The sequence below is a fragment of the Taeniopygia guttata genome, chromosome 11 (genome assembly GCF_048771995.1).
Source record: "Taeniopygia guttata chromosome 11, bTaeGut7.mat, whole genome shotgun sequence".
Lineage (NCBI taxonomy): Eukaryota > Metazoa > Chordata > Aves > Passeriformes > Estrildidae > Taeniopygia > Taeniopygia guttata.
In genome coordinates, this window is record NC_133036.1 from 11,335,668 (window position 1) to 11,356,175 (window position 20,508).

Genomic DNA, 20,508 nt, shown 5'->3' on the forward strand with positions numbered 1-20,508 from the left:
CTGCAGCCATCTGCCCGCTCTGGAACCAGCCAGGGCCGTGGGAAGGGGAAGGCAGGCCAGGGATGAAACAGCTCTGAGGGAAAGCAGAGCTCTCAGTGTTTGTCCACCAACCCAAAGCCACTTCTGAGGCCAAAGCCAGGCGTGTCAGCTTCCCAAAACACCCAGGCACAGGGAGCAGTTCTGGGAATTCCAGCCCCCGGGAGCCTCTGCCATGGTGGGCACAGCCCACGGCCCCTCACTCCCTTCATGTCCTCAAGTTCCTGCAAAACACCCAAAACCTCCCCTCTCCCAGTTCCTGCATGTCTCCAGCAACTGGAAACAATCAGCCTGTCCAGTCACAACCCAAGATCAAAACACTCCTTAAAGCAGTAACTGGCTAAACACAATTCAGCTTTGGATTTCTGGAGAAGTCCAGCAAGCTACCATAAAACAGGGATAACAACCAGCAGCAAAACCAAAACCCTGCTGGAACACCTGAGTGACTCCTCCAGCATCTCGTTAAGCCAGGAAGGAATCAGGCTGAGCCAGCAAAGCTCAGCCCTTGTCTTCCCGTTGTTCCAAAATCAAAGCTCTGCCAAGAATTTAGCCAAGGAAACATTGCTAAGGCCTGCTGCCCATCTCCACACTCAGCATGGAACTGCAGAATGGTTTGGCTTGGAAGGGACCTTAAAGCTTGTCCCACCCCACCCCTGCCATGGGCAGGGACACCTTTCACAAGACCAGGTTGCTGCAGGCTCCTTCCAGTCTCACGTTGAACACTTCCAGGGATGGGACAATCCAACATTTTAGACTTATTTTTCAGAATTGTTGCCTAGTTTTGTCAGAAGTCCCCTTCCAAGGGCTATCAGTGAGGCAGATCCATCACTTCTGTCTTTGCTTGCAATAACCATTTCCCACTTTTCCATGTCCTGCTCCAGGTCCAAGCTGCGCTTGACTGTTTGTGTCAGTCACTTGGGTGGCTCAGCTAAATCACCTTCCATACAAGGTTTCCATAAATTCACACTCAGGGTCTCCTGCTACAGAACACCTCTGAGCCACAATTCCCACCTCATTCCCACCTCACAGGGTGTCCAGCAGCTGGCCTGCTCCTTGGACAATCACTGTCCCACCTGCAGCCCCGCTAAAGATGCCCAAGCCACTGATGCATCTCCCTCAGCCATCCCCATGGCAGGCATGAATTCCCTAAACACAAAACCACTCCCCCCTCATTTAAAAAGAACTAAAATAACTAAATCCAAAAAGCCTCAAGGTTTGGACATCAAAACCTCAGGATCACCACTACCTACACAAAAGGGGAGGGAACAAGAACATCCCAAGCTTCATCCCAGTACAGAAGAGAGCCTGGTCCTCCCTGTGGGCCTTTGGCCCGCGAGCTCTGGAGGTGGGAACATCTTGCACAGCTCCTGCTGCCAAGAGCATCATCTGCACTTAATCACACCACGATGGATACCTCTGGAAAACAAGGGATTGCAGCCATAGCATGTGTCACGCTGCCACTTCACTCCCTAGCCAGTGTCACTTCCTCAGGGCGGAGGCCACAACTTTCAAGAGCATGCTTGGGTGCTCTGTGGAACACCCATAAATAAATAAAACCCTGCTCACCACCCCACAGCCTGCCCCCCAGCACTTTTACTTTCCCAAGAGGTCACACCCAAGAACACCGTTGCTCAACAATGGAAGCAGGAAGTGGTCCAGAAACCCACAGATCCCTTCCCCAAAAACCCAGCCTCTCTGTGTCACCCAGGCTGGGTGGCTCAGGAGACTTCTCTGTGCAATAACAGGCTGGCAGTTTCTGGAAACGATGATCCCGGGCACTGTCTGCTTGTTTTAATGAACTTGTTCCTAAATGCAAACATGGTTTTTAGGTGTACATTACATGTCAGTTGATCTTAATCTACAAATTCATAACCCAGAAGTATGCATTTTTCAGCGTACATTACATTAGCTGATATAAATCTACAAAATCCTAACTCAAAAGTATATTTATTCTAAAAATGAGATTTTTCTGGTCACAATATAGCCCCCCAGAGAATAAAATTATTCAAAACCAAGTAGATTCAGAGAAAAAGCCCAACCATTTTGCTTCTTTTCAAGCAGTTATTGACAGGTTTTCACTAGTTCTAAACACTACAGGAAGGAGAAAAAGGGCCGTATTTGGTTGTGGGTTGCTCTCACCAAGAACTCTTGTCTGTGCCATGGTGAATAAATGGACCAAAATTACACCCAACGAACAAGTCAAGCAAGACCTTTTTCAAAGCAGCCCCTGCTCAGCACAGGTCTGTTCATTAAGGTGCTGCATTGTGCTCCAGCTTGGCTTATTAGCAGTGGAAAGGTCAGGGAAAGTGAATTAATGGAAGTGCTGCACTCTCCAACATCTGACATGCAAGAGAGGAGCCTCCCTACCTACATTGCTCCTGAAAGATACCTTCAAATTGAGGGCATGTAGGTGGCACCTGCCAAAAGTGCCATGTGAATAACGTTGGCAATTTAACAAATTCTAGGAAAATACAGAGAACTGTAAAAGCAGCAATTCAAGCACTCAAAGCAAATGCTTGTGCTGAGATTACAGTTGAAAAAGCAGCTTTTTCACGGGGACAGGGGAAAGGATTTAAAGCTCTTTCCTGTAGGTCTCAGCAGGGTTTTGTGTCCAAAAATTCAAGGCTTGTTTGACCCACAAAGAACTCCAGGCTCACAGTTAAGCCACCTCTGCTTAACCTCTGCTGGCAGTGAAGATAGGGGTTTAAAAGTTAAATTTAGACTGTGTCCCTTCAGAGCATGGCCACACAAACATTTGCTGCTCCTAAGGGCCGTGCAGACCCACCTCACACACAGAGGACAGAGCAGGAGCTGGGGTGTTCCCCACCAGCCCAACCTCCCCTTCCCAGGCTGGGCCACACAGCAGAACAAACCCAAACTGGTTCTGCTGAAATGTTCAGGGCAAACCTGCACAGCCACCCAGCTGCTTCATGGAGCCTCCAAAATCTCTGCTTTTCCAAGAAAAACGGCTCCAGCAGAAGTCAGCAAACCCACAAGCCACACAACTCTGCTTTAATGCTGCATTGAACCATGGAATTGTTTGGGTTGGGAGGGACCTCAAAGCTCATCTCATTCACACCCCCAGCCATGGGCAGGGACACCTTCCACTAGCTCAGGGTTGCTCCAGGCCCTGTCCAACCTGGCCTTGGGCACTGCCAGGGATCCAGGGGCAGCCACAGCTGCTCTGGCACCTGTGCCAGGGCCTCAGCACCCTCACAGAGAAGGATTCATTCCCAATATCCCATCCAGCCCTGCCCTCTGGCAGTGGGAAGCCACTGCCCTTTGTCCTGTCCCTCCAACCCTGCCCAAAGTCCCTCTCCAGCCCTCCTGGAGCCCCTCGAGGCATTGGAAGAACCTCTGGAGGTCTCTCCAATGTCTCCTCTCCCACAGGCTGAACAATCCCAGCTTTCTCAGACTATTAATCCTCCTTGTACATGGCTTCCCCTCCCCAGGCCCTGCTTCATAACACACCAGCTTCTCAACCCAAAAGCCAACATTTCCATACCCCAGGACCCCATGGAAGCTCCACAATGACCTAAAGACTCAATGTACACTCCACTGCCATAGGGTTTTCTTCCTGGAGGGCGTAAGAATTGAAACCCAGGGGGGAAAAAGACAGCAAGCTCAGAGGAACACTTCCTGCAGAGAAATATCTTCCTGGTGGAATACTGAGCTCGATTTCCCCCAGAGCAGTAAGACCTGAGAACTGAACGTGAACATGTTTCAGAGCATTAAGAGAAAAACACCGAGCAGTTAAGTGAAGTCACGTTCCACCTAAACAACACTCCCATTATTGCAGCATCTGACTTTCCGAGGACAATTCAATCCTGGCAGCGTGTATTGTAATTGCTTTTCCACTCCAGGCCTCAGCTTTACAATCGTGCCCTTCTCGGGAGGTCAGAACGCGTGGCTGCAGCTCGGAAAGCAATTCTGCTCCTCATTCATCCCTTTAATCCCACACCTGCATATTCATCAGCAACTCCCTGAAACACCACTGCCAAAGCCACCAGCAAAGCTGCTGCTTGGAGAAAGCCTTGACCCCTCTGCCTCCCCGGGAAGGTGTCGGGAACACGGTGGCACTGGCCGGGTGTGACGGTGCTGGGGTGCAGTGGGGTCACCAAGGGCCAGGAGAAGCCCAGAGTGGTGCAGCCACTCCTGCTGCCAACAGCAAGAACAGCAGCAAACACCACAGCCCAGAGAACCCCACCCCTGGAAGTCCAGGGCTTGGAGCAACCTGGGTTAGGGGAAGGTGCCCCTGCCCATGGTGGGGGTTGGCACAAGAAGAGCTTTAAGGTCCTTCCCAACCAAACCACTCCATGACTCTGATGACCTGGCTTGCTTCAAGCAAACCCTTCCAAACAGGGCTCTGCAAACACACCTGAATTTTGGGTAAGTTTTTGTTATCCTGGTTTAAAAAGGGCAGTTTGCATTCAAAAAGCCGAATGTCACTTACTCCAAAACTCGGAAGGAAAAACCTTTGTGCCCAGCTATGAAATAAAACAGGCAGCAAACAGCAACCAGCCTGATTTATTATTGATGTCAGGGCTGAGCTGGGTTTTTCAGGGCCCTGCAGAGCTCCCAGGAAGGAGGACAGAGCTCCTGCACACGCCAGGAAAAGGGCTCACACCTGATACACTTTAATTACCTAAGGACACCACGAGTCACCGATGCCTGCTCTGCTTTGTCTTACTGTGAAAGGCTTCTGCTGCTATTAATATTCACCAGGGGAAGCTGAAATAACATCTTGTCTGCATCTGAATACTTTGAAATTATCATGGCCACACTAAACACAACGATTTTTAATTTTTTTTTTCCTCAAAACACAGGACAAAAGACACCTATCAGCCTGCCAAGGCAGGGCTGCACTGCACTGAGCAGCTCTCCAGCAGCAGCCTTTCTCCTGCTGACAACCTCATCACAAATAATCCCACTGAACCCAGAGGTCAGCCAAGGACCCAGGGCCCCAAGGCTGGAGCCACACTCTGTGTTATCCACTGGGAGCCTTCTCCATAGGATTTCTGGCCATGCTGGGGTGACCCTGAGCCCCACACAGCTCCCCTTGACAGGCTGAGCCCACCCAGCCTCTGCTCAGCTCTCCCAGCACAGCAAAAATACCCAGCCAGAACAAGCCCTGCCTCTGCTCAGCTCTCCCAGCACACCAACCCACCATCACAGCAAAAACACTGGCCAGAACAAGCCCTGCCTCCAGCCCCAACCACAACACCGGGATCTCCAGGACAGCACCAGCCTCTCCCACCCGCTCACACAACACAGAGGCAAAAATCTCATTTTTCTCCCTAAATTCCACTCTACCACAGCATGTTATTTCTGCATCTGTTAATGCTCCCAAAAAGTTGAATCCTAACACTGCATCCAACTGTAGTCTCAGCAGATTGGGAGGTTTCTCTGCCCAAAATGAAACGTAGGTGCCATCTGTTTCAATTAGGCTAATCACAAGGAGACATAACACTAGGAAACTTAGAGACTTTGGGTTTTTTTCAAGACATTTTGAAAGCAAAGAGAAAGAAAGAGGTATTATTTAATACTCAGCAGTCAGTAGCACCAACAAGCTGCACAGTCTGCTGGGCAAACCTGTGCTGGAACTGCCTACGCAGGAAAGTTCACTTTTATGTCACTGAGGTCAGAGAAAAACTTGCTATATTCAAAATTATCTAAAATTAAGAAGACATCTCAGGACTACAGGCAACTCCCAAAGTATTCTTGGTTAGTACCTTTTATATATTCCATAGAATTAGCAATTTTTTTGCTTTCAAATTTCAGAAAATAAAGAAAAACATTTTAAAAAGGCAAAACCAAACAGTCCAACAGAGACACAAGCACTTGTGAGGGAATAAACCAGAAATTTTGGACAGAAGCAAAGTCAATATTTACCGATTCCATAGCTGAAAGCTGTTCTTCACAGGACATATATTAAAATCCAACAGAGGTGTGTCCCAAAAACGCTGTGCAATCTGAAAAACACAGGAATTTGTTCATTATAAAATTAAAACAAGTGAATTTTATTCACAACACGCACACGGGATTTGAGTACATGAAGGTTACCAAGTACAAACCCTTGCCTAATCCACAAATAAACTTCCTGATAACAACTCTGCACAAACAGAGGAATGAAGGAAAGAGTGGAAGCTCAGCCAAGCATCCACCTTCTTCCATAACTTTCTGATAATAGTTTTTTTTTTAAAAATCACCTGCTTCAAGGTTCCTGGAACCATCTGGGTGGGCTTAGAGGCATTTTTTTCACAAGTGAGGGTGTGTCACTCCCCCAAACCCTGAGCAGCTCTGAACCCAGAGACAGGCAGGGCCAGAAGAACTCCCGTGCCAGGAATTCACCTTCCCAAACAACCCCCATGGAATTACCCATGGCACAAGCGCTCTCTTTTCAAGCACACTTTGCTCTGAACAGCAGTGGATCTATCACAAAGCTCTAACTTGATTTTTTTTTTTTTTTTTTTTTTTTTGACCAGCTCTTGCTGTACTTTTCAAGGATGTTTTTCCAGCTACGAATTCCCAAAGTGAAATTTCTGATGCGGGGCAGGAACCAGCAGGAGCTCTCAGCACCCAAGGCAAAGGGGAATTACATTAAGTGGCACACATGAAAGGCCTGGCAGACTCCAAGCCCAAAACCTGCACTCCTCACCAGTTCCCAAGCTGGAGGAGCTCCATGGGATGGTGATGGACCCATAGGTATGGAGATGAGCACCCTGAGGCACTGGGCCTTCCCCAGTCCCAGTGATGTTATTCTGGTCTGCTTAAACAGGTGGAACGGTGAACTGCCAGCTCCACATCCTGCTCATGCCAAGCTCCCCAAAACCTCATATTCCATCCAGCCTCAGAGCACTGCAGATACACTGAGGGACACAGTGACCAACCCCTGCTCCAGTTACAGTGAAAAAAGCTGAATTTCTTGCCTCGCAGAGCTCGTGACAATTTTATGCTTCACTGCTGCTCATCACCTTACAAACAACTTGTGTGATGTAGCTGGATTTGGACAGCTGCTTTCCAACAGGATGGTCCCTCCCAAGAACCATCCAGGAGAGACTCTGAGGCCAGCTGGGACTGATACACAGAGGAGGAGATCGGGAACCCTGGGAGAGCCTTGTTTGTTTTGGGAAACTTTCACTCCCCAATGAAAAGCCAAAGGGAAGATGTCCAGATGAGCAATGCAGCTGCATCCAGGGCAGAGCTGCTTCCAGCTGAGCTGAGGGAAGTCTTGGGAACCTCAGTGAAAAGGAACAGGCCAAAATAAACCCCAAAAGCCAGAGGAAGATGTGAAAGCCCAAGGTCCTGACTCAAAGAAAGGAATCCTACAGCAGGTAAACCTCTCCAGATGAGAAAAATTGAAGTTTTCTGGTATTTTCCTTTGAGAAGAGTAAAGGAGATACAGACACATGGCTACCTTGTGGATTTTTCCAAGGCCAAGGAGCCCTGGGACACTGAGGGATCCCATCATGGGAACTGCAGCCCTATGGAGCACAATGGCAGTGCTTGCACAGCACCTTTTCCAGCAGGATTCCCTTACTCCTTTTATCCTCTTCTCCATAGTAACAGTCACATCACTAATTAGCATTTCAACAGCAGTAAGAGAAACTGGGGGGAAAACAGCTGAACTTCCAACTACATTGTCTGGAAATGCAGCAGTGCTGCTGGCTGACAGTTGTGACTGTCAGGAAACGATGGAATTTGAGTTGGAAGGACACCAAAGTTCACCCCATTCCATCCCCTCTCATGGCAGGGACACCTTCCACTAGCCCAGGCTGCTCCAGCCTGGCCTTGGCCACTTCCAGGGATCCAGGGGTAGCCACAGCTTCTCCAGGCAACAGTTGTGATCAATTATGAACAAAATTACCAAGAGGTCTACAGGAATCAGTCCCAGGACACTGATGCACCATTTTCAAGGTCTATTTACAGCTGCTTGCTGGCCCATGTACAGCAGATTTATTCATTCCTTGGCTCACATATAAACATACATAAAGTATTGTAACGCTGAAACAGCGACCACACGTGAGCCAAGTAATTTTCACAACGAACATGGCACCGTTTTTAATGAAATTGTTATCAAACCACTCAGGAATGCAGCAAGTCCTCCAGTGGGAGATGCCCAGCACAGCCTCACTGGCTCTACGTGGTCGGGTCACTCACACAACGTTCCTGTTGCGCGGAATCCAACGTTTCCATTTAAACCCAACTCCACTTCCAAAAGCCACATTATAATTAATAAACACATCTAGCCATCTCATTTTCTTAGCTTTAGCTGATGAAAGTGTATCACTTCACAAAGTATTATCGCTGCCCTTGTCCCTCCTGGGACCCTGCAGGGCTGCCCATGGACAGTGCTCCAACCCTGCTGAGCTCGTGGTCACGGCACAGGAACCACCTGCAGTGCACCACGGCACACACTGGCCTTCAAATGGTCATACAAACACCAAATAACCAGGGCTCAAGGTGGCCAGATTCTGGTTTAAAACAGGTTCAGTCTTGCAAGACTTGGGATAATTTATTTTCTGTTAACACGAAGCAACTCTAGGCAAGCAGAAGGTTCCACCAAAATAAATACATAAATATTTAAATTTCTACATTTTCCTACCAAGTCATGGTCTTAATGCTGACCACAGGGTCCCTCAGCACCTCCCTGAATCAGTGATTCTTGCTGCACCCACACACAGATCAGGATTTCACATTCAGAGCACAGCATGAAACTTTGCCAGCATTCCATCAAAAAAATTGGGAATTACATAATTCAAACCTCCTTAATAAAAGGCTATCTTGTAACTTCACAGAAATTAGTATTTGAAGATGGAAAATGCTTTACAATCTCAAGCTGTGACCTAAAAAATTAGCTATAGACTCTTCACACCAGAGCAGCTGGGATGTGGCAGCAACACCAAGTGGTCCCAGCAGCGAGGTGGGAATTGGCTTCCTTGAAGGAATAAACCAGTTCTGTGCAGATGCAGAGTCCCCTACAAGGGTCCCCATGAAAAATGTGTTTGAGATTCACTGGCTACATACACCTCGATGTTTCTAAATTTGATCAGTAATGCAGAAAGGTTCTGCTTAAATCTTCATTTTACAGGGAGCAGGAAAGAAGCCACAGCTGCTGTCTTATCCCATGAAATCCAGAGGCCAACGTCCCCACAAATGTGTGCCTCACCATTAGTGTTTCTTTGAGGGAAGAAGTTGCATTTGGACCCTAAGTCAGACTTGCATCAATTCAGATTTTATAGTGATCCAGAACTAAGCAGCATAAGAGGATATCAGAGATTTCGATTCTGGTTTAGACCAACTTTTGAATGGAAAAAAAAAAATCTCTGGGGAATAAGAGAACCTTTTTCCACAGCACTCATCTGCTTCCCTCAGAATAATTCCAAGAAGAGACAGAATTTCAATAAGGCATCTCTCTGAGGGCTCCAGTGGAAGGATACCCGGGGGAGCACCCGAGACCCACGGAGCTCCCGCGCTCAGACAAGCTCCATTACCTCCCATACAGAATCAAGGAGGAACAAGTACAGCAAATTTGGAGGGAGGGGAAATTTGGAAGTGTTTTCCAATGCACTCCACAGGCACAGCTCAGCGCCTGCCTGCACAGCCTGACAGAGCACAGCCAGAGCTTTCACCTGCTGAAATGGGGAAAAACGTTTAAAATTCCACCGTAATTCCAGAAGCTGAGAAAATGGAGACTGGGGAATGGGGGAAGAAGCATAAGCAGCAGCATTACAAACCCCAGGTATCCTCCATAAATATCCATGGGTTCTTTCTGCTGGAGTTGGGGGAAGAAAACAGGCCAGCTATACAGAAACAGTGCAGAAATCCCTGTCTCTGGAGCTCTCCAAGTGAGAGCCAGGACAGCCATGCCCAGCACAGCAGGAAAGCTTTCCTGGCCCCTCAAGGGATGGACAGTGAATGCAGCTCATCAGATTTGTGGCAATTTCCCTCAGGAGCCTGGAAAAGCACCCTCACACCCCTCCATGCAGCTCAGGATTCTCTAGAATAAGGAGGAGAAGAAGAGGTGCTGCTCTGTAGATCTGAAGGGGGATAAAGAGTTGCTTCCAAGAAATCCACATAAATTTGAGATAAATACCCTCTGCCCCTATCAGGAGCTCCCAGCACAGCCACCTCCAGGCACACACACAGAACAAACCCTCACGTTCCCACCCTTTTCAGAGAAATTCCAGCACTGGAGTGAGCTCCAGGACCTGCCTTTCACTACAATTTATGGATATTCCCACAGCAATCACAACCCAACTATGCTCAAACAGCAGCAGCTACCCAAGTGAAAAGCCAAAGCACAGAGAGAATTCCATTAGTCCTAAAAAAAAAACCACCTTTCAGCGTGTTTGATTGTGACAAAATTGTAGCATCAAGTAAAATTTAATTAGATGGCTTTCGGAACGAAAGCAGGTGATATATTCTTGAAGTTCCTTTATTTTGCCCTGCAGATAAGATGTATGCTGAGATCTACAGTTTTTAAAGCTTGTGTTGTCTGTGCTACTCAGTAAAAAATACAAAATAAGCTGATACTGTACTCAAAAACACAGACACTTGTGTGGGCTGAAGAGCCCAAGGTTTAATTTGTCCCACTGCAATAAACACAAAGGGTAGGAAATATGTGGTTCCTGGGAAAACAAACTGTCCTTTAACACCTTTAATGGAAAGAATTGCATGGACAATGCAGTCCCTAGGAACTGGGGGCTGACAGAAGTCTAAATTCAGGAATGACCAAGCTGTTTGGAGATCTCCAGTGAATCAGGGGAGGTCAGAATCTGTGATGACATCACAGAATGGTTTGGGTTGGAAGGGACCTCAAATTTCATCTCGTTCCTGCCCCACCTTGGTCAGGGACACCTTCCACTACCCCAGGGTGCTCCAAGCCCCTTCCAGCCTGGCCTTGGACACTTCCAGGAATGGGGATTAAGGTCCAAGATGTTGAACTTCACTGACCCAGTGAAGGCAAGAAGGGTGGAGGTTCTCTGGAATTAAAGCCATAATTTAAGATGAGCTCACAGCTGCTGCCATAGCTCAGCCTCCTCCCCCTTTCCATTGCTCCTAAATACGAGTGAGGTGGGACAAACACGTCCTTGTCCTCCCCAGGCTGAATCCCTCACCAGCAAGTCCCACTCAGTTCCCTCAGTACCTCCTCCTAAGGGAAGAGGAGGGTGAATAATGCCACTAGGCCACAACGAGCTCTGCTTCATTTAAAAATGAAATCTGCGTTTCTTACTCTGTGCTTGGTTTTAACACATCAAGAAAATACAATTTTTCAAGAGAAAAGAGTGACAGACAGACACATTTGTCACCTTTGCAGTCCCAGACATTTGCATCTGTGTAATTCCATGGCAAATTGGATATAGGTTACTATTAATATCTGAACTATTTCCTTTCCTTTCTGAATACTGATTGGTGAAAAAGATGCACGCATCCCATTTTAAAGCACACTAATTAGCCAAGGAGGAGCCAAGGAAGTCACTGTTCAGCCTTCAAGAACACACAGGCTCCCTCACAGAGGGAAAAACACAGCAAACATCCATGGACTGGCTTCTGAGCTGGCTGAATATCACCTCCCCAGCCAAGAAAACTCTGTGGTGACAGGAATGTTACAACCAGACACTTCAGCAACTGAAATACAGTTTTTTTTGGACTATGCAGGTGGCAGCCCCACACCCAGATATGTAGGATCAGACACCATTACCTGGCTGGACAATCCAGGAGGTCCCCAGAAAGCAACGTGAAAAATGTAATTGAAGAATGTGCCCAAGTCTACAATTCCTGAGTTACAAGTGCCTTACAACCACCTCAAATTACACAGCAAAGAAAGAGCTGAAAGGAAGCACCTCCTTGATTTCCACACAGCATCCCTCCCCTATTGTCTGGGGCCTGGCAAGTTAAGGTCAGAATAAAAGGATTCCTTAAAAATCCCACATACATTGAAAGCACCTACAGCTTCCACTGATCTTTCTTCCTTTCTATTCTAAGCCCCGAACAGGTTTAAGTAGCAGTTGTCATCATTAAAGAAGCTGCTCCCCTCCCACTCTCCATTCTCCCAGGAAAGGAGCATCCTGGCAGCACCAGGCACAGGTAAGAAGGAGCAGCTGCTGTCTCACCCAGGGTACAGAAATCCAGGCTGGAGAGGGGTGTGAGGAGGGCACAGACCACCTCAGCCACACGGGATCAGAGAGCACAGCTGGATAACGAACTAAGGAAATGAAATAATGAGTAATAATACTAAAATAAGGAAGTCAAATATCTGTCTGTGCCCTCTGAGGTGCCCTGGCTGCTCAGAGGGGCTTGAGAGTGCAGGTTCTGCCCCTGCCCAGCTGCTGGTGCCCAGCTTCTCCCTCGGGCACTCCAGAGCTTGCCCATGACCCAGCTGAAGCTGCCAGACCAGCAGGAACCTCCTGATGCTCCTCTGGCCACTGCTCCCTGCTCGGAGGGGCTGGCTGGGCTCCTGGCCCTGGCTGGAGGGTGGGGGAGCCTCACCCCTGCACCCCAGGAAGGGCACAGCCCTCCCCTCCAACACAGGCCATCCAAACACACAGCACAGAGGGTGGCAAGGAAAACGCTCAGAGGACAAAAGGACGGAGTCAGGATTAAACCCAGTCCCTTGATCCCCGGCCAAATGGCTGACCCGTAAGCCCACGCAACTTCCAGAGCCAATTTAAAATCCTGAGTGTGGTACACTTTAGGTTATAAAATCATATTTAGACACACATTTTGAAGTGTTCTTTGCTCTGCTGGTGGCTAAAAACAATTCCTTTGTCATCAAATCTTGCTTCAGCAAGCTGACGTGACGTTTTTAACTCAGGAAATAAGATAATTATGGTTCAAGGTAAACAACTACAACTGTGCATCATAAACAGTTTCTAATTTTAAGCCTGAGTCCCTCTAATGCCATCCATACTTTAAAGATAGTTTCCTTACAAATGGTTTAGGCTGTCTGAGCAGCTTGTGACTGAGCCTGTGCTGACGAGCAGCAGCAAGGCAGCACATCCAGGGAAAACAGAGGCTGGTGGAGCAGGTGAGCTCCTGTGCCAATATCACAGGATGGTTTGGGTTGGAAGGGACCCTAAAGCCCATCCAGTGCCACCCCTGCCATGGGCAGGGACACCTTCCACTGTCCCAGGTTGTTCCAAGCCCTGTCCAGCCTGGCCTTTGACACATCCAGGGGCAGCCACAGCTTCTCTGGGCACGCTGTGCTAGGGCCCCACCACCCTATAAGCAAAAATTTACACCTAATATCCAAGCTAAATCTTTCCTTCTTTCAGTTAGAAGCCAATCCTCCTTGTTCTGCCACTCCAGGCCCTTGTCCAAACTCCCTCTCCAGCTCTCCTGGAGCCCCTTTATCACTAGAAAGGATTCTAAGGTCTACCCAGAACCTTCTTTTCTCCAGGCTGAACAAGCCCAGCTCTCCCAGCCTGTCAAGGTACGCCAAACATCAAAGGAGGAAAATACACTCTGAATCTTAAATAGCTGGAGAGGCAGAAGCCATGTCTGCTGGAGCAGGGAGCTACGCACTTACGCAACCCTGGCTGCGAGTCATCCCGGATCCAGACCTCAAACGCCCCACTGGCACCAGCAGCAGCAGCTCAAGTTGGAACTTGAGCTTTCAACAGCGCTGAGCTGTTCCACACCAGGCAGAAAACGCAGCTGCAGCCCCTCAGTGCTGTGCCCAAAGCGGCCCTCGCGCTGCTGCTGCTGCCCTAAAATGTTCCCAAAGTTACCTGGGAAGGAAGGCTGGCAGGAAAGAGCAGCATCCCAGCTGAGCCTGCGGCCAGGAGGGCTGGAGCACACGGTGTGAGCGTGGCTGGAGCTCCAGGGAGGTGTGGAGGGCATGAGCTGTGCCTGCCTTGGGGATGAATCACTGTGCTCACAGGTAGCAATAACCCCAGGAGCGCTCCAAGGTGTTAGCCTGGCAGATTCCCATTCCTCCCCATCCCAGGAAAACGTGCTCAATAACAGCCAAAGAGCCCAGCTGAACGGGGGAAGGTGGCAGAGCAACCCATAGAGACAAAGCATTCTTACAGGGCTGTGCTGGAAGAGCCAGCAGTGGTCAGAAGAATCCCAAAAGCCAGTGGTGGGAACGCTCCTGCTGGAGCCTGAACGGCGCAGAGGAGTCCCGCGGTGGAGCCAGGGCAGCCCGGGAGAGCTCGCTCCTCCAAAACTTTTCCTCACTAAACAATTCCAAAGCACTCCACCCCATTGCTGCTATTGTTGTCAGAGAGGGAATTCCAACCAGAACAACGATTTCCACAACATTTTTCCGTTGGAAGAAGAAAACTGGTAACACTGCACAGCAAAAATAAAATTTCCACAGTAGTTCATCCAGTACCACAAGTCTCCTTCCTAAAGGGAACAGATTAACGTGCCTGGAGTCTGCTGTGCAGCATGGATGTATTTTTAGCTCCAAGGATCCGAAGGCAGCGATGTGGTGGAAGCCTCCCAGGCTGGAGATAGCCATGGGAGGTTCATCTCTCCGCACCCTGGAGAGGGCAGCTCATTAAAAGGCTGCTCAGAGCAGAAGGAAACAATTCACCCATTCCCTGAAGAAATCCCTCTTCCCACGACTGCACACAAGGCAGCTCCTCTAACCTCCCCACCCTCCCTCCACAGCTCATCCCGATTTGCACCATTTCTGGGGAACAGCAATGCATTAAAAGAGCTCTTCACTCCCAGATCTCTGGCACAATTAATGGAGATCAATTCAAAGCCGTGCTCATGGCACAACATGGGATAAAGGGCTCAAAGTCAAACCAAGTGTCCAGGAGACTGAAAGGAGCAGAACAACAGTCTGGCTTTATGTTTTACCTGCAACTAACCCTCTTCTATGAGTACTGGTAAAGCAACATCAGCTGCTGTCCAAACCCAAGTGAGCAAACCTGAAAAATATCACGGAATTGTTTGGGTTGGAAGGGATCTTAGAGCTTATCCAGTTCCAGCCCTGCCATGGCAGGGACACCTTTCACTAGCCCAGGTGGCTCCAAGCCCTGTCCAACCTGTCCTTGGACACTCCCAGGGATCCAGGGGCAGCCACAGCTGCTCTGGGCACCTGTGCCAGGGTCCCCCCACTCTCACAGGGGAGGAATCCTTCCCAAAATCCCATCAAACCTCTTCCTCTGGCAGTGTGAAGCCATTGTCCTTGTCCTGGCACTCCAAATCACGATGAAGAATATCCTCAGTGAAGCTTCCAAGGCAGCCAAACACTTCAATGGCCACCAAAGCCTCTCTGCTCTCCTGGTTAAACACGAGCCAATGTTTAACCCAATTATCAGGTGCAGGAGTCCATTCCCAGGCCACAAAAGGTGACTTAGTCACATTAGCTTCTACCTACAACAGTGCCATTCATCACCAACCCTTCAGGGACACACCTTTGGGAAAAACACCTGGCAGGTGTGCAGGGATCACTGCCTCAGATCCAGGAGTCCAAAAAACGGAATAAAACACAAGCAAAACTATGAATTAGAGAGCAATCAATAATTAGATTATTATTTCACAAATTGCCAGGTATTCTGGCTGTCCCATCCAAGAGCTCAGAGATGGCACTGCCTGGATGCAGACTGCCTCACCTACCCACCTGCAGAGGTACATTTGGGAATCCCAAATGTGCCACTGGGGAACACAAACGCTCAATTCTGAGTATTGGTGGGACAACAGGCAGAAAAGGAGAGGAAAAATAAAAATAAAGGAAAAATGCAGAACGGCTACACACAAGACCCAAAAGTCCTGAGTAAAGCCAAGCTATTTTTCAGACTTTTACTAAAATTAGACTGGCCTTAGACTATGAATCACATTCACCCCTCGTGAGCAGCAAAAGAGCACCAACATCAGCTGGTGAAAGACACAGAAATGCAGAGGGGAGCAGAGGTAACCTGTACAACCAAGGCTCCTCCACACCCCCAGCACCCACTGAACTGAGCTTACAGACTCAAAAACCAGCTTATTTGTAACACTCCCAGCATCCAAAGGCAAAGCTACTAAAATCTGGTGTGTAGGTCTAGGAAAATAAAGCTTTGCTTCAGCCCTGCCTCCCCTCCTGAGCCTTCCTCCTCCGAACGCCTGAAATAGGATGTTACACTACTTGTTTATACGCCATTACAGAAAAACATGCTGGGTTTCTTCATCCTGCCTTACAGAACAAAATGTTACCCAATTCCTCCTGTAAAGTACCAAGAAATAACTGTGAGACCATATGCATGGGGAAGCAGCCACGTGCTGGAGTAATCCGGCCTTACGTAACCGGCCATGGGCGTCTGACCACAACCAGCAGCAAAGGAAGGGCCAAGCCAGCTGCCCTTCAAAACCCACCCAAAAATTCATTTGGAGGGGTCTGATTCAGGAGAAAAATGAAATTCATGTCTCTAAGTTACAATTTGAGGTTTCTGCCATCAAAGTTCGCAGAGCAATCCTGGGTGGTTGATTTTTCTCTCCTTGAGCTCATCGCCATTAACCAAAAATGAATCATTTGTTAATTGGTGAGTTCAATTTGAACCCATGCCACCACGATCCTTATCTCAGGAGTCAGAAGGCAGCTCCTTCCAAGGATCCAACAAAGGCAGAGATCAGCATCCCAGAACGTCAGGAACCTGAGCACTGATAATCCTGGAGATCTCACAGAGTAGTTTAGTTTGGAAAAGCCTCTGAGATCATCAAGCCCAGCACTGCCAGCACCACCACTAAACCACGGGTCACATCTACGTGGTTTGTAACACCTCCTGAGCAAGAGGGTCCCCACAGCCTCTTCTTCTCCAGGCTGAGCCCCCTGAGCTCCCTCAGCCCCTCCTGGTGCTCCAGACCCTGCCCCACATCCCTTCCCTGGACACGCTGTGTGGGCTCAGCTCAGAACAGCAGCCGTGCTGTGGACGAGGCAGCCAAAAACAAGAGGTGCAAAACAAACCCAAAATCCACAGGTAATAAATGTAATAAAATCCATCTTTGTCCCCTTTCTATCTGCTGGCAGCCAAACGGAAACACAAAAGCACAAACACATTATTATGAAAAGCAAGTCAACTTCTTGCGCAGGGATAAGGATAACAAATGTTTCACTGCTCTGTTTCAAGCGTTTCAGATCTTAAACTGAACCCAGAAAAGAACATTACCAGTTAAGCTATTACAGCAAATGAAATGAAAATTGAAAATCAAGTCTAACCGACATTAAATCTAAATAAATATATCTCAATTCCAGGACCATAATACATAGTTCTTATGATAAAAAACTTCTGGAGAAGGGAAAAACATCCTTGGTAACTCTGAATATTAAGCTATGGTACCACAGGCATCTCACAGTTTGTCTAATAAAGTGTCTCCTGCAAAGAGCCCTGGTTCCTCCAGTGCAGGCTGCAGTGTGATTAACAGAGGTCCATTAGAGAGGCAATCCATAACCTGGCTCCTGCGAGGAGTCCCTGCCACATCCGTCTGCATTTCCATGGCAACCAGGCAGGAAAATATAAAGCAAATTACAGTTAAATGAAAATTATTCTCCATGACAATATATGTTAATGCGGGAACATTTGCAAGGCCATTCCGGATAAAATGTTTACATTCACACATGTGTCTACAAAAATAAATAAAAGGCAGCTGGAGCAGCTAATGGATCACCCAAAGAGAAGGATTAGTCTTTTTTTGCCCCCACAAGTTTTAGTTTACTCATAAGAATAAAATTCTTCTGAAGAATACCCAAAGTATTTGCCCATTTCCAAACAGAAACACTCTTTAAGGAACAGGTTTTCAGGAGACCTAAAACACACATTTCTGAATGTTGGGAACCTTTAATTTTCCTGGCTGCAAACAAAGACACATTTATGCCTCCCCATCCCAGCAGAAAATGGTTTAAACGAGAGGTTAAGTTTATATTTAGAGAGATCTGACTGAAACTGGAATAGTGACTTATTTTCACCAGCTGTAACTTACTGAGAACTGGAAGATGTTTTATACCTCAGAATATGGGGCGCTGACTCCACAGCTGGGAGAATCTTATACCCCACCAGGGTTTAAAGACAGCACAGGCCACTGAAATACTTCTAGAAAAGCCCACAGTTAAGGCTGTAAAATCTGGTCATACTCTCCCACCATCACCAATTACCCTGAACAGTCCTTTTTTTGGGAATGTATCTCAATTTAAGGAATATATCTTCTGGAGCATGAGGGAAGTTAATTGGAATGAGGCTCGTCAAGATGCAGCCACTCGGTTATTTTTTTTAACTCCCTTGGCTCGTACCCCACAGAAAAGCCCAGAGAAAGGAAGGAGGTTATAAACTGACTCACAGTCTGTGCCACTGAAACGCCACGTTTTCAGAAGGCTCTGAAATACTGCCCTGGAAAACAGCCCCCCCTCAGCCGCCCTGCCAAGTTCCTTTCCCATGGAAATGCTCTGCCTGTTCCGCGAGTAGCACAGGTGCAGGTTTCTTGGGAAGGCCCAGAAAGAGCACAAGGCAGTGTTTGAAGGCGTTTGGGAGAGCTGGGAGCACAGAGCGGGGCATTCAGCGCGCTGGCACATCTGAGCTGGCTGCGTGCGCGCTCCCGCTGACCTCTGCATCTGCCTCCTGCCTCCGCCTACGGAACAACGCTCCCATCATGAGGATCGTAACTTTTTATGACAGTGGGAAAACTGCAATCTTCTCCACGAGCTCACTCCACCCTGCACATAAAACTGCTCATAGGTTCAGCCATAAAGCAAACTCCCTCCTTTGAAGTTGCGGCCGGAGCCCCGCGCACGTTGTAAAGCCGAGCTGGAAGAGCGCAGCGCGTTGGGGTTTTACATAACCACCCTGGTGGAAAGCATCGCTCCCCAACCAGCCAGAGCCACTGTTGACAAAAGCAAGTCAGGTCAGAGAGTATCTGGGTAACAAAACTCCTCACAGGTGAGCTCAGGTTACCCACCAACACCAAAGTCACACACCACCCAATACATTCCAGCCATGCTCCACTTTCCCCGAGGATCAGCTTCCCGCAGAGCCCACGGCAGCGCTCCCATCACCGCTTCAGCTCAGCCCCACGGCCCCTCCTTTCCCTCCATGGGATATGCAGGCAGAGGAGGGCTGGAAGGGAGTCTGGAGATCATCCAGTCCCACCCCTGCCAAGGCACAGGCACCTGCAGCAGGTGACACAGGAACACGTCCAGGTGGGTTTGGAGCGGCTCCAGATGAGGAGACCCCCGTGCCCTCCCTGGGCAGCTGTGCCAGTGCTCTGCCACCCTCCAAGGAACATCCCTCCTCATGCTGAGGTGGAACTTCTTGTGCTTTAGTTTATGTATCTCCATACAATGCACAGAATGCAACCATAAACAGTCTAAAAAACAAAACCTAACCCCTGCCAATGGAACCCCAGCAGCAGTTGCTAGGATCCTCTACAAACCTCACTAATTGCTGGGATTGGGTTTCCAGGGAAGCTCCGTGCTGCAGCAGTGGAGGGGCTGAATGCTGTTTTCACAAAAGAACTTGTAAAACCCCAGGCTGCATGCCTGCAACAGCCAGGATTTATATTCCAGGCACAAATCAGATTATGCTGCACACACCGTGCTCCCAGGGCACCCAAGCAGGTGGATCCCACCAGGATAAGCAGCATTCCTGGATGCCCAGGCTCCAGGGCCAGGTTCCCTGTTCTCCTCGATGGGCTCCACCTCCCCGGGAGGAGACCTGACTGTGTCTGATGCCTCCCTATTAGAAAATTCATTTTCTCTGTAACCCTAAGCAAATGCATGCTAACGTGGAGTGAGATTCCAGGGAAAACAGGCAGCCTGCAGCTTTCCTGCAGGGAAAAGGGCAGGAGATTCAGGGACACCAGGCTGCTGGGCAGCACTACCACCACAAGCAACCTCATGGTAGAGAGCCCCATCATACAAATACAGGGTCAATCCACAAGAGAGATTCCAAAAGCAGATCCAAGCAAGGGCAGCAAGGAAGATGCAGAAGAGGGAAGGAGCTGCTCCCTGTGAGCACACAGCACACACAGCACCCCAAACATCCCTGCCAGCATTCCCCACACCCCAGGAGCCATCACCTCAACACACCCACTGCTTCCCTCCCCTCCCACCACGCAAAAATCGAGGTCCAGCTCTCCAGAGGAAGATACAGGAACAACTCAGAGAGGAGAAAGGCAGGAACAGACGGGAGGGGACCTCGAAAGGCAGACAGGCTAAAATTAGAGACAAGAATCTTGGATGAGGAGGACCAAGGCAAGAGCAGAACCTCCATCAGATGAGGCTCCTGGGAAAGGGGAGGGAGGGACAGACAGGAGGGAGAAGAAACATCCTGGTGGGTGAAGCAGGGGAAACTCACAGACAGAACACACTGCAGGAGGAAATTAAATTCAGTATTTTAAGACTACAGCCTCCAGCTCCCTAACCAAGGAGCTCTACCCAGCACACCAGGAAAGAGCCACGAAGTTGACTTCTTGTCTGATCCTTCCCCCCTGGACTAACTCAGAGGAATTCATCTCTCACCACAGAACCAGTTTAACACCCCAGTG

General features: G+C 48.7%; 1 protein-coding gene across 3 annotated transcripts in view; it reads right to left on the reverse strand.

Annotated features, from left to right (window-relative positions):
• Positions 1-20,508, reverse strand: part of ANKRD11 (ankyrin repeat domain containing 11) — a 129,667-nt gene that overhangs the window by 101,187 nt on the left and 7,972 nt on the right. For all 3 annotated transcript variants that reach the window (XM_030282449.4, XM_072934208.1, XM_030282450.4), the window contains exon 2: positions 5,929-6,008. The gene's annotated coding sequence lies outside the window, so the exon portion shown is untranslated. The remainder of the gene's footprint in view (positions 1-5,928; positions 6,009-20,508) is intronic.